The 13,632-nt window shown below is 43.4% G+C and overlaps 5 non-coding genes across 5 annotated transcripts; all 5 read left to right on the top strand.

The window, feature by feature from the left end:
- Positions 1–9,358: 9,358 nt before the first annotated feature.
- On the top strand, positions 9,359–9,477 carry LOC126089103 (5S ribosomal RNA). Its single transcript, XR_007520444.1, has one exon. It is a non-coding gene; the product is annotated as a 5S ribosomal RNA (ribosomal RNA).
- An 839-nt stretch (positions 9,478–10,316) lies between these two features.
- LOC126088756 (5S ribosomal RNA) lies at positions 10,317–10,435 on the top strand. The gene has a single exon (XR_007520111.1). It is a non-coding gene; the product is annotated as a 5S ribosomal RNA (ribosomal RNA).
- An 857-nt stretch (positions 10,436–11,292) lies between these two features.
- LOC126088754 (5S ribosomal RNA) lies at positions 11,293–11,411 on the top strand. The gene has a single exon (XR_007520109.1). It is a non-coding gene; the product is annotated as a 5S ribosomal RNA (ribosomal RNA).
- An 845-nt stretch (positions 11,412–12,256) lies between these two features.
- Positions 12,257–12,375, top strand: LOC126089101 (5S ribosomal RNA). The gene has a single exon (XR_007520443.1). It is a non-coding gene; the product is annotated as a 5S ribosomal RNA (ribosomal RNA).
- An 839-nt stretch (positions 12,376–13,214) lies between these two features.
- Positions 13,215–13,333, top strand: LOC126088752 (5S ribosomal RNA). Its single transcript, XR_007520108.1, has one exon. It is a non-coding gene; the product is annotated as a 5S ribosomal RNA (ribosomal RNA).
- The last annotated feature ends 299 nt before the right edge of the window (positions 13,334–13,632 follow it).

Here is a 13,632-nt window from a genome sequence, read left to right as displayed (position 1 = left end):
AGCAATCTTAAGCTTTCACGATGCTGAAATAAGTTTAGAGAAAGAAGGTAAGTCAATAGCTTTGAAATTTGAAGACTGGCTCTCAAACCATGATGAGGAAATTAATCGGCTTTATGTTCTGTTAGACAACAGTTCGGAATTTTCTACGGAAGTAGACACCAACAATCACTCTGCAATTACTGAAAGGGATGATATCGACGGCATATTTGAAATTAATGAGTTAATTCAGAATAAAATTCAAACAATTGAGAATTGTAATGACACTGATAGGCAGGACCTTTTTGAGATTTTACAAGCACATTCCACAGTTTTTACTCACAAAACAGGAACAATCAAGGGATTTCAATACCAATTTCGTGTTCGTGAGCATACTAAATTTTGTGTAAGACCATACGTAATTCCAGCACATTATAGGGACCGTGTTAGAACAGAAATACAATCTATGCTTGACGAGGGCATTATTGAGCCTGCAGTAAGCTCATACAACAATCCGTTACATGTTGTTGAGAAGAAAAATGGATCGATCAGACTTGTCTTAGATTCGAGACAAATCAATACTATCATTATTCCTGAAACAGACAGGCCGCAGACGATGGAAGAACTTCTTCAAAATTTTAATGGTGTAAAAGTGTTATCTTCCATTGATCTCAGATCAAGCTTTTATCAGATCGAACTACATCCAGAATGTAGAAAATACACAGCTTTCCTTTGTTTCGGCGTTTGTTATCAGTTTCGGAAACTTCCTTTTGGTTTGAACATTTCTTCAGCAGCATTCATTCGCGGGTTAAATTCCATATTACCTGAGTTCTTAAAACGTCACATCACCTTATATGTGGACGATATTCTAATAGCAGAAGCCTCATGGGAACAACATAACCGCATCCTCAACAGTTTGTTACGTACTTTTGCAGAATCTGGAATTACAGTTAACTTGGAAAAGTCTGAATTCGGTAGGTCAAAGGTGAAGTTTTTAGGACATATTATTTCTTCTGAAGGCATTCAGCCGGATCCTGAAAAGTTAGAAGCAATCAGAGCCATTCCAGTTCCATCCACAAAAAGACAAGTCCGCAGTTTTCTAGGTCTCGTAAATTTTTACCGTCGTTTTCTGAATATGCAAATTCTAGTTACACCAAAACTTTGTTCTCTCACTGGAAAAAATACTATTTGGAACTGGGACGAACAAGCACAGTTGGAATTCAATTCTTTGAAAGAAGCGTTACTTCACGCGCCAATACTAGCTCATCCAGATCTGTCACAAGATTTCTGCCTTAGCACTGATTCTTCCAAAGTTGGTCTTGGTGCCCATTTATTTCAAGAAGCCATAGAAGATGACATTACTGTTCAGAAAACCATTGCTTTTGCTAGCCGAGTGCTAACAAAATCTGAAAAAAATTATTCCGTTACTGAATTAGAAGCTTTAGCTATCGTTTGGGCATTTAACAAATTCCGTTTCTTTCTTTCTGGTAAGCACGTAAAAGTATACAGTGATCACCGTGCATTACAATTTCTTATGTCTTCAAAATTAAATCATGATAGGTTAAAACGTTGGGCATTGTTTCTGCAAGAATTCCGCTTCACAATAGTCTACATTCCCGGCAAGGAGAACATTGTTGCGGACGCACTGTCACGCGCACCGGCTGGGCTTGAGAAAAGTAACACAGAAGGCAACCTCGAGAAAAATTTCAGTATTCTTTACATTCAGAAAGTCGCCTTTGAAAATTTCATCACCACATCTTTAAAGGACATTGCTCATGAACAAGATAAAGATCCGATTTGGAAAGATATCAAAAGTAAATGGCATGAAAAGACACACACTCAGATTCGGCATTATTACCTGGTTAGAAACAACATACTCTTCAAACGCTGCACTGTTGATGACAAGCTATGGGTACTTTGCATTCCAGACGATTTTGTTAATAAGCTCATTTGGTACATTCATTTCAGCTACGCACATTTTGGCCCACGAAAATGTTATCATATTCTTCGAACGACTTGTTATTTTAACAATATGGAAAAGAGAATTCGAAGAGTCTTGTCTATTTGTAAACTTTGTCAAAAGGCGAAACCATCTACTATCTCACATCGTGCCCCGTTGTTTCCAATTATTCCTTCTAAATTAAAAGAATTTGCTGCTGTTGATCTTTTGGGACCCCTTGTCAGAACATCGAATGGAGTTTCGTACGTTCTAGTCGCTGTTGAACTTACTTCAAAATTTGTTTCTTTCACTCCGTTACGTAAAGCCACTGGACGGTCTGTATCCAACGCCTTTGTTAAAAATTTCTTACGTGAAGTTGGACACGTTAGTAAAGTCATTTCAGATAATGGACCGCAATTCAGATCTGCTGTTTGGTCACGCATGCTTCGGAATCATAAAATCAAACCTGTTTTTATTTCATTGTATTCACCACATTGTAACCCGTCTGAACGGATTATGAAAGAAATCAATAAGCTTTGCAGACTTTATTGTCACAGAAAGCATCAGCATTGGGACAGATATTTACACTTATTTCAAAATGTGCTGAATGAAATGCCTCATGATTCCACTGCTTTACCACCTACTCTTGTACTGAAGAATGTAGAACCTCCGAACAGAATCAGAGAGCTTGTATCTTTCCCGAATACACGTAAACTTCGACACAAAGACATAATTGATTTGGCTCTTAAAAATATAAAATCTGCAGCAGACAAAAGGAGAAAACTACACGGTAAAGCAAATGCAACAGTATTATATATTGGTCAGAAAGTTCTCATTAAAGCTCATTCATTGTCACATAAGAAGAAACACTTGAGTCACAAATTCTTTCTAGTTTACAATGGACCTTACAGAATCCGACGTATACCACATGATAATTGCGTTGAAGTTGAAACTCTGCGTACTAGGAAGAGTAAAGGTTTACACCACATTTCTCATGTCAAACCATTTATTGACAGATAATTTGCTTTTTAACTTAGTCTTTGCAATTTTCACTTCACGCTACTTGTACAATTTGTCAGACTTAAGAAACTGTTAACATGCAACATTTTGGTTTGCTTACGAGTGGATTCTGGATTTGAGGTGCTTTCTGTGAAATGCCAGATGACACAGTGGTTGGTTTGTGTGACAGCTACACGATTATATCACGACGTTACTAATGAGTGACAATTTACAATGTTGCTTTTGCGGTGTATCTGTTTGATATCTGCACAGTTTTTCTGAATTCTTCTGTAAAGTAAAACATGTTTTAGTGGTGACTTTTGTGCTATTGCTACAAGGAGACAGCCTTTTCCGTAGGACAACAATACGTTACAGCACAGTACTTTCCTCATCACGGCAATAAGCGTAATAAGTATGATATCTATACGCAAAGCATTTCACTTTTGTGTATCATGAGGTAAGTACATTGACTTCTGCAGAACTTAGCTTTCGGAGGACAATAACTACGACACTTCCCAGAGATTATCTTAGAGCAAGACGCACATTTAGCGCTACTGGACACGTATTTGAGTGATTAATTTTGTACTTAAGACATTTATTTTTAGAGATTTTTGAATTACAAAGAAAGTTTTTCGTGACACATTCCATTTCATTGCTGTAAGCTGTAATACCTGAGGATACAATTACAATAAACCTCAGGGGGGTACATGCCTACTTTGTGTACCATGTGTTTGGCAAGCACAAGGAGCCCTAGCCAATATGGTATTTGCTTATACAATTTAACACATCGGTACCATATTTCTCTAACACATAAATTACACAGCTATCTGATCATTTAACTGAGAGAGACAAACCTTTTTACTACGTCAGTGACACATGTTTACGCGATTACAGAGTTGGATTACTTCACACTTAAGAAATTGTACTTTGTCTGTACTGTGTGAACTGTTCATATTTTTTTGGTACCATTGTGATACTATGAGAGCTTTGAATGATGTATTTGGTAAGGGAGCATGATTTTAAAGTACGTTTGAGGCAGATGACACTTTTGACATGAGCAGAGAATTTTGTTAGGTTTTGAAATTATTGGAGGAAGCTACGACGATTTTGAGATTTGACTGAGGTGTTATGATGTTATTATTACGATGACGATGAGTATTATGCTGATGAGGTATGTTTATGATTAATAGGCTGATGCTATATGAGTTATTTGATTATGCTACTTATCTGTTATGATGCAATATTGAAGAAGTGTCGACGAATAAGGTAAGGAGTAATGAATAGTGGTTAGGGACGGGAACTTGTGAAAAAGGATGTTGGAAACCAAGAATCGTACTTTAAGAGTTATGAAAGGTGTGTAAATGCGTGAATGTATCACAATGCCGGCGAAAATTTTTTGAACACGGTTATATTCATAGGATTTTGTTTCTACACATTTGCAACGCACATTCTTGACCTGTGAAATATTTTTATATGAGACTGTCACTGTAGCGGAAACTGCTGTCGTAAATATTTCCGTAAGAAAGTTAATTGACCACCTGCACGTGCGTCGTCGGGACACAGCTGTGTCAAACACCTGGAGAACAAGCCATTAGTGTGAGTGCCTCGTCAGAAGCACAGGTAGAAAAAAAAAAAAAGAAAGGGAAGGCCATTGTCCGCGCTACTGACATCTCCTTGTTGAAAGCATACTGTGGAGCTCGTAATTTATGATATTTACTGAAATGCCTAATAAAATGACAAGAAATATTTTTACATCTGCAGACCTGATTATGACAAGTGTCTTTGTACGAGAGTTGAGAGCTACTGACTTATGAAATGTCACATGACTATTTAATGATATTTTTATGCTTTGCTTTTCATAGTTGCTTATTTCATTTAATATCTGGTTTCCAGCTGTGTTGCAGCATTAGTTTTATAAAATAAACTTAGATGCATTTGCTAATGTGAACTCTTTCTGTCAACAGATCTATTAAATAATTATTTTATGATCCACATTCTTTAAAAAAGGAGCACTTGGAAAGGAAAGAACAATAAGAAGGATCTAGTAACAGTAACACATAATTTTCTTTTCAAGTACATGGTAATATTTTTTTTACAATAAGTTGTTGTGGTGCACCACTTTAATTACATAGACATTAAGATGACCACTTTAATTACATAGACATTAAGATGTGAATATGCATTTCCCTTGTCTGCATTGTTGTTTTTCCTGTAATAATTTTTCTGCTTGAGCTACGTCATGTTTAGGTATAAGTTGCTGCTGTTTGCCAGGCATAGTGTTACTGAATTGGACTTTGTGTTACTCTTCTAAGCTAGTTTTTCTTGTTTCCTGCATTGCCTTATATTAGTTGTAATATTGCACTTGCTTTGCTAATTTACGCTGCTAGCTTTGCCAATTTGCATTTTTTGTCATTTCTGTTTGTGTTGATTTGTTGTGATGCTGCATTGCCTCGTCCCTTGGTATATATATCTGAGCTCAGTAGATTTAAGTTAGCTTAAGAGGGGGTAGACTATATAAGAAACTGACTATGGAGAATAGGTAAAGAATGCATTGCGAAGAAAGATTTGGGCCCCAATGAGTATTGTACAATCAGAAATAATTATTTTGAAAGAAATATGAATAGAATACAGGAACGAGGTATAGGTAGGATTTTCTTGGAAATAAATGATGAGGTAAGCAATGCGTGAACATATAAATACAGAAAGCATGCTTAGATAGAATTTTTTTGGTGGAAGCAAAGGTTGAAATAAGACGAACGATCTATGGAATGAAGGGAGATCTCCAAGCAAAATACTGCAGTAAAACAAACCCTGTCCTTTCCTCTTTGCTGTTTTTTCCCAATATGTAATTGTGTGTTGTCCTTTCCTTTTGGTGTTATCCCACTATGTGTTTGGGTACCCGTGTGTATTTGTGTTTTTCCTGTCTTTATGTGTTTAGCTGATGAGAGCTATGTTGTAGAATTTTTCTAATACTCTGTTATTTTCTTTGTAAAGATGCTTAGACTTTATTTATTCTGCTTTGTTTTAATGCTCATGTGTGAAGTTGACGTTTCAAAAGTTATTCTGATCTTTTATGTATGTACTCATGTCATCATTCCTGTAACACTGATGTATATGTTTATTTCTATTCTTTTGTAAAGCCCCTATTACTACAAATATTATCTGTATTGTTATGTTTTTAATGATGTATTTTGTATCTTTGTAATTGTATTCTTATGTTATATAATTGTAATTGACACCAGTTCATCATATTATTAACTTGTAAGCATTCATTTCACTGCACACATTCTGTTGGTCATAGTATATGGACAATATGTGAGAAGTAGGGACTGTTAGTGTTTGCACGTGTGTTACTAATTCAGCAAGGGACTGGATAACAGCATTGCTGGTTCTAAGGACAATTCCCAAAAACTTTGTGCGTGCACAAGTGGTGGTTTATGGACTTGCTATCTTCTCTGCAAGACTCTTCGATGGTGATTGTGCACCTGCACAGTCGCAGCAGATGGCTGCTGGCCATCTCTACCAGGACTACAGTGGGTCTACACCTTTGCTGACTCACCAGTACCACAGTTTCTACAAGGACTACAGTGGGTCTACACCTTTGCTGACTCACCAGTACCACAGTTTCTACAAGGACTGCAGTGGGTCTGCACCTCTGGTGGCCCACCAATACCATACTCTCTACCAGGACTGCAGTTGGTCTGCTCTGTGATGACCTATCTACCAATATTCGTCAGAACTTCGAATGACTCTGCTGTGGGTTTGCTCCATTGTGGCCCATTACCTGTCAGCATTTCAAGAGTCAGCACTGTCTTTCCGTTGGAAGGACAACACTATTTCTTCAATACTACATGGAAATCCACTACTTCCGTGTGCATTGTATTTTACTGCTCAGACTTTGAGCAAACAAACTGCAGGTTTACTCTTATGATGAATGATCAGGACTGTCTTTATTGACTGTGAAAAAATTTTAGCTGTTGACCAACATTGTATCAATAAGTGTGTGCATTTGATATCTTTGTTATTGTAATTATGAAAAATTTTATCAAATCTTTATTGGCCACTGCCCAAAAATATTTTGTAAAATTTTTTGTGGGGAGCATGGGGGCTATGTAAGTAGGCTGTTTAGATTTTTATATGGGTAATGCCACGTAGCGCTCTATATGAAAATCACTGGCTGTGCTGTGTGCAGTATGTGGCTAGTTTGCATTGTTGTCTGCCATTGTTGTCATGAACTGCTACAGCTGGATGTGAACAGCGCGTAGCGTTGGGCAGTTGGAGGTGAGCCGCCAGCAGTGGTGGACGTGGGGAGAGAGATGGCGGAGTTTTGATAATCTGTAAGACTGAATGTCAATTATGAATATTAAGGTAAATACATTGTTTGTTCTCTATTAATATCTTTCATTTGCTAACTATCCCTATCAGTAGTTAGTACCTTCAGTGGTTTGAATCTTTTATTTAGCTGGCAGTAGTGGCGCTCGCTGTTTTGCAGTAGCTTGAGTAACGAAGATTTTTGTGAGGTAAGTGATTTGTAAAAGGTATAGGTTAAAGTTAGTCAGGGCCATTGTTTTGTAGGGGTTATTGAAAGTCAGATTGCGTTGCGCTAAATAATATTGTGTGTCAGGTTAAGCACAGGCTTGTATAATTGTTCTAAGTGGACGTTTCACATGAAAAATTGTTGAAAGGGGACGTTTCAGCTTAACATGTTTATGACGGTTTGGTATACTATTCTATTTTGACCGCTCAAGCTGTGTTTTTCAAGGAACGAACACTTATGGAAATACGTGTACTCAAAGAAACTCTTTTTTTTTCTTATCTGTGTCTTTTTTTATTTCCGGTACAGTTTACCTTTTTCTTGATTCTGATTTTTTATGCTGTGGACATCGGCACTTTTATTTACAAGCACTGGTTTTCTCCTGTAGGTCTCCCATGTGGCGGCAGTGATATTTTCAATTTTCACTAGTGTTACCACGCAGTGACTTTCATTTTTTTTTTTTTTTTTTTTTTTTTTTTTTTTTTTCACTGGTCCACCTGATGGACTTTACCCCTCAGTTTTACTGGTGTGGAACTTTCCCGGTAATAGTGACACTAAGGAAGTGGTTTTATTTCTACTGGATTTTGTTTCCCTGGCGGAGTCATTGTCTCCATGCAGAAGATTGCTGGATTATGGTTTTTTTTTGCTCTTGCCGCTTTTTCCCGACGGACGTCGACCGTTTTAAGGACACCAACGGGGGATACTGACTTTCTTTTCGTCCGTTCGTCGTGGGACATGGAGTCAACAGCACCTTTATAGCTCATGAAGCTCGCCAATAGAAGGCATTTTAAAAAAAAAAAAAAAACGTGCTGTTGGCTCTTTCTCATTTTTTCATTTTTACGTCGCTACACCTGGCAGGCCTCTTTTCATAATAACTTTCAGGTGTCGACAAAGATGCTTAAAAAAAAAAAAAAAAAAAAAAAAAAAAAAAAAAAAAAAAAAAAAGGTGCTGTTGGCTCCCTTCCTTTTTTTTTTTTTTTTTTTTTTTTGTTATGTAGCCAGCCCAATTTTCAAACTACCTTTCTATTGTGACAAAGACAAAAAAAAAAAAAAGGTGCTGTTGGCTCCCTTCCTGTTTTTTTTTTTTTGTTATGTCGCCATCCCAAATTTCAAACTACCTTTCTGTTGTGACAAAGATGCTTCCTTAAGCCTTTTAAACTACTGTAATGGTACGAAAATGCAGTAATTAACTCAGTTTGAGGGAGAATGTGCTAACCAAGTTTGCCAAAAAGACTTTGAAAACGACAAAACAGTACGAATCGGCAGGTGATTTCTGAAATACGTCACCGCCTATTGTTGTGTAGGAGTGTAGAGTTCCAAATTTGATTTGTAACCACGAATTTATTCCTTAGTCGTCTCGTCTCGTCTCGTCTCGTCTCGTCCCGCAGACGTTTGTCGTGCTTGCGCTGTCATATGGACCACGACCCGAGCGGCAGCGAGCGGCAGTCGAGCAAAGTCGGGACAAGTCGGGACGGGGACAGGGACAGGGACAGGAATGGTGCGAATGCACTGCAAACTACGCAGACACCTGGTGTGAGGCGAGGCGAGGCGAGGCGAGGAAGCCCACATCGCTACCAGTGGGCCCTCCAGCACGACACTGCCACACCCCGCACAGGCCCTCCGCTGAACACCAGGGACAAGATGCGTCCTCCGCTAGTGTCGAAGGCTGCACGCGCCCAGCGAATGACAGGGGGTGCAACGAGCAGCAGTGCGTCTCACACACGCGGCGGTGCGCCCGCCAATTCGGCCGTCACTCTGCTGGGACGCCGGGCGCGCCTTCCCGCGCCGTCCTCGAGGAACTGGCGGTTGCGGAAGGAAGCGCTTTCGTCAAATGCGGCCGAAAACTAACATTTTGTGTGTTGGGAGAAAAGCCGAACGAGAATTCTGCCGTGCTCCTACATTAGATGAGCGCCAACGGCCATACCATGATGAATACACCGGTTCTCGTCCGATCACCGAAGTTAAGCATCATCGGGCCCGTCTAGTACTTGGATGGGTGACCGCCTGGGAAACCCGGGTGCTGTTGGCTCCCTTCCTGTTTTTTTTTTTTGTTATGTCGCCAGCCCAATTTTCAAACTACCTTTCTGTTGTGACAAAGATGCTTCCTTAAGCCTTTTAAACTACTGTAATGGTACGAAAATGCAGTAATTAACTCTGTTTGAGGGAGAATGTGCTAACCAAGTTTGCCAAGAAGACTTTGAAAACGACAAAACAGTACGAATCGGCAGATGATTTCTGAAATACGTCACCGCCTATTGTTGTGTAGGAGTGTAGAGTTCCAAATTTGATTTGTAACCACGAATTTATTCCTTAGTCGTCTCGTCTCGTCTCGTCCCGCAGACGTTTGTCGTGCTTGCGCTGTCATATGGACTACGACCCGAGCGGCAGCGAGCGGCAGTCGAGCAAAGTCGGGACAAGTCGGGACGGGGACAGGGACAGGGATAGGAATGGTGCGAATGCACTGCAAACTTACGCAGACACCTGGTGTGAGGCGAGGCGAGGCGAGGCGAGGCGAGGAAGCCCACATCGCTACCAGTGGGCCCTCCAGCACGACACTGCCACACCCCGCACAGGCCCTCCGCTGAACACCAGGGACAAGATGCGTCCTCCGCTAGTGTCGAAGGCTGCACGCGCCCAGCGAATGACAGGGGGTGCAACGAGCAGCAGTGCGTCTCACACACGCGGCGGTGCGCCCGCCAATTCGGCCGTCACTCTGCTGGGACGCCGGGCGCGCCTCCCCGCGCCGTCCTCGAGGAACTGGCGGTTGCGGAAGGAAGCGCTTTCGTCAAATGCGGCCGAAAACTAACATTTTGTGTGTTGGGAGAAAAGCCGAACGCGAATTCTGCCGTGCTCCTACATTAGATGAGCGCCAACGGCCATACCATGATGAATACACCGGTTCTCGTCCGATCACCGAAGTTAAGCATCATCGGGCCCGGCTAGTACTTGGATGGGTGACCGCCTGGGAAACCCGGGTGCTGTTGGCTCCCTTACTGTTTTTTTTTTTGTTATGTCGCCAGCCCAATTTTCAAACTACCTTTCTGTTGTGACAAAGATGCTTCCTTAAGCCTTTTAAACTACTGTAATGGAACGAAAATGCAGTAATTAACTCAGTTTGAGGGAGAATGTGCTAACCAAGTTTGCCAAGAAGACTTTGAAAACGACAAAACACTACGAATCGGCAGGTGATTTCTGAAATGCGTCACCGCCTATTGTTGTGTAGGTGTGTTGAGTTCCAAATTTGATTTGTAACCACGAACTTATTCCTTAGTCGTCTCGTCTCGTCTCGTCTCGTCCCGCAGACGTTTGTCGTGCTTGCGCTGTCATATGGACCACGACCCGAGCGGCAGCGAGCGGCAGTCGAGCAAAGTCGGGACAAGTCGGGACGGGGACAGGGACAGGGATAGGAATGGTGCGAATGCACTGCAAACTACGCAGACACCTGGTGTGAGGCGAGGCGAGGCGAGGCGAGGCGAGGCGAGGCGAGGCGAGGAAGCCCACATCGCTACCAGTGGGCCCTCCAGCACGACACTGCCACACCCCGCACAGGCCCTCCGCTGAACACCAGGGACAAGATGCGTCCTCCGCTAGTGTCGAAGGCTGCACGCGCCCAGCGAATGACAGGGGGTGCAACGAGCAGCAGTGCGTCTCACACACGCGGCGGTGCGCCCGCCAATTCGGCCGTCACTCTGCTGGGACGCCGGGCGCGCCTCCCCGCGCCGTCCTCGAGGAACTGGCGGTTGCGGAAGGAAGCGCTTTCGTCAAATGCGGCCGAAAACTAACATTTTGTGTGTTGGGAGAAAAGCCGAACGCGAATTCTGCCGTGCTCCTACATTAGATGAGCGCCAACGGCCATACCATGATGAATACACCGGTTCTCGTCCGATCACCGAAGTTAAGCATCATCGGGCCCGGCTAGTACTTGGATGGGTGACCGCCTGGGAAACCCGGGTGCTGTTGGCTCCCTTCCTGTTTTTTTTTTTTTTGTTATGTCGCCATCCCAAATTTCAAACTACCTTTCTGTTGTGACAAAGATGCTTCCTTAAGCCTTTTAAACTACTGTAATGGTACGAAAATGCAGTAATTAACTCAGTTTGAGGGAGAATGTGCTAACCAAGTTTGCCAAAAAGACTTTGAAAACGACAAAACAGTACGAATCGGCAGGTGATTTCTGAAATACGTCACCGCCTATTGTTGTGTAGGAGTGTAGAGTTCCAAATTTGATTTGTAACCACGAATTTATTCCTTAGTCGTCTCGTCTCGTCTCGTCTCGTCTCGTCCCGCAGACGTTTGTCGTGCTTGCGCTGTCATATGGACCACGACCCGAGCGGCAGCGAGCGGCAGTCGAGCAAAGTCGGGACAAGTCGGGACGGGGACAGGGACAGGGACAGGAATGGTGCGAATGCACTGCAAACTACGCAGACACCTGGTGTGAGGCGAGGCGAGGCGAGGCGAGGAAGCCCACATCGCTACCAGTGGGCCCTCCAGCACGACACTGCCACACCCCGCACAGGCCCTCCGCTGAACACCAGGGACAAGATGCGTCCTCCGCTAGTGTCGAAGGCTGCACGCGCCCAGCGAATGACAGGGGGTGCAACGAGCAGCAGTGCGTCTCACACACGCGGCGGTGCGCCCGCCAATTCGGCCGTCACTCTGCTGGGACGCCGGGCGCGCCTTCCCGCGCCGTCCTCGAGGAACTGGCGGTTGCGGAAGGAAGCGCTTTCGTCAAATGCGGCCGAAAACTAACATTTTGTGTGTTGGGAGAAAAGCCGAACGAGAATTCTGCCGTGCTCCTACATTAGATGAGCGCCAACGGCCATACCATGATGAATACACCGGTTCTCGTCCGATCACCGAAGTTAAGCATCATCGGGCCCGTCTAGTACTTGGATGGGTGACCGCCTGGGAAACCCGGGTGCTGTTGGCTCCCTTCCTGTTTTTTTTTTTTGTTATGTCGCCAGCCCAATTTTCAAACTACCTTTCTGTTGTGACAAAGATGCTTCCTTAAGCCTTTTAAACTACTGTAATGGTACGAAAATGCAGTAATTAACTCTGTTTGAGGGAGAATGTGCTAACCAAGTTTGCCAAGAAGACTTTGAAAACGACAAAACAGTACGAATCGGCAGATGATTTCTGAAATACGTCACCGCCTATTGTTGTGTAGGAGTGTAGAGTTCCAAATTTGATTTGTAACCACGAATTTATTCCTTAGTCGTCTCGTCTCGTCTCGTCCCGCAGACGTTTGTCGTGCTTGCGCTGTCATATGGACTACGACCCGAGCGGCAGCGAGCGGCAGTCGAGCAAAGTCGGGACAAGTCGGGACGGGGACAGGGACAGGGATAGGAATGGTGCGAATGCACTGCAAACTTACGCAGACACCTGGTGTGAGGCGAGGCGAGGCGAGGCGAGGCGAGGAAGCCCACATCGCTACCAGTGGGCCCTCCAGCACGACACTGCCACACCCCGCACAGGCCCTCCGCTGAACACCAGGGACAAGATGCGTCCTCCGCTAGTGTCGAAGGCTGCACGCGCCCAGCGAATGACAGGGGGTGCAACGAGCAGCAGTGCGTCTCACACACGCGGCGGTGCGCCCGCCAATTCGGCCGTCACTCTGCTGGGACGCCGGGCGCGCCTCCCCGCGCCGTCCTCGAGGAACTGGCGGTTGCGGAAGGAAGCGCTTTCGTCAAATGCGGCCGAAAACTAACATTTTGTGTGTTGGGAGAAAAGCCGAACGCGAATTCTGCCGTGCTCCTACATTAGATGAGCGCCAACGGCCATACCATGATGAATACACCGGTTCTCGTCCGATCACCGAAGTTAAGCATCATCGGGCCCGGCTAGTACTTGGATGGGTGACCGCCTGGGAAACCCGGGTGCTGTTGGCTCCCTTACTGTTTTTTTTTTTTGTTATGTCGCCAGCCCAATTTTCAAACTACCTTTCTGTTGTGACAAAGATGCTTCCTTAAGCCTTTTAAACTACTGTAATGGAACGAAAATGCAGTAATTAACTCAGTTTGAGGGAGAATGTGCTAACCAAGTTTGCCAAGAAGACTTTGAAAACGACAAAACACTACGAATCGGCAGGTGATTTCTGAAATACGTCACCGCCTATTGTTGTGTAGGTGTGTTGAGTTCCAAATTTGATTTGTAACCACGAACTTATTCCTTAGTCGTCTCGTCTCGT

The sequence above is a fragment of the Schistocerca cancellata genome, chromosome 6 (genome assembly GCF_023864275.1).
Source record: "Schistocerca cancellata isolate TAMUIC-IGC-003103 chromosome 6, iqSchCanc2.1, whole genome shotgun sequence".
Classification (NCBI taxonomy): Eukaryota; Metazoa; Arthropoda; class Insecta; order Orthoptera; family Acrididae; genus Schistocerca; species Schistocerca cancellata.
Note: the sequence above shows the minus strand (reverse complement) of the source record. Positions and strands in the feature narration are given on the sequence as shown.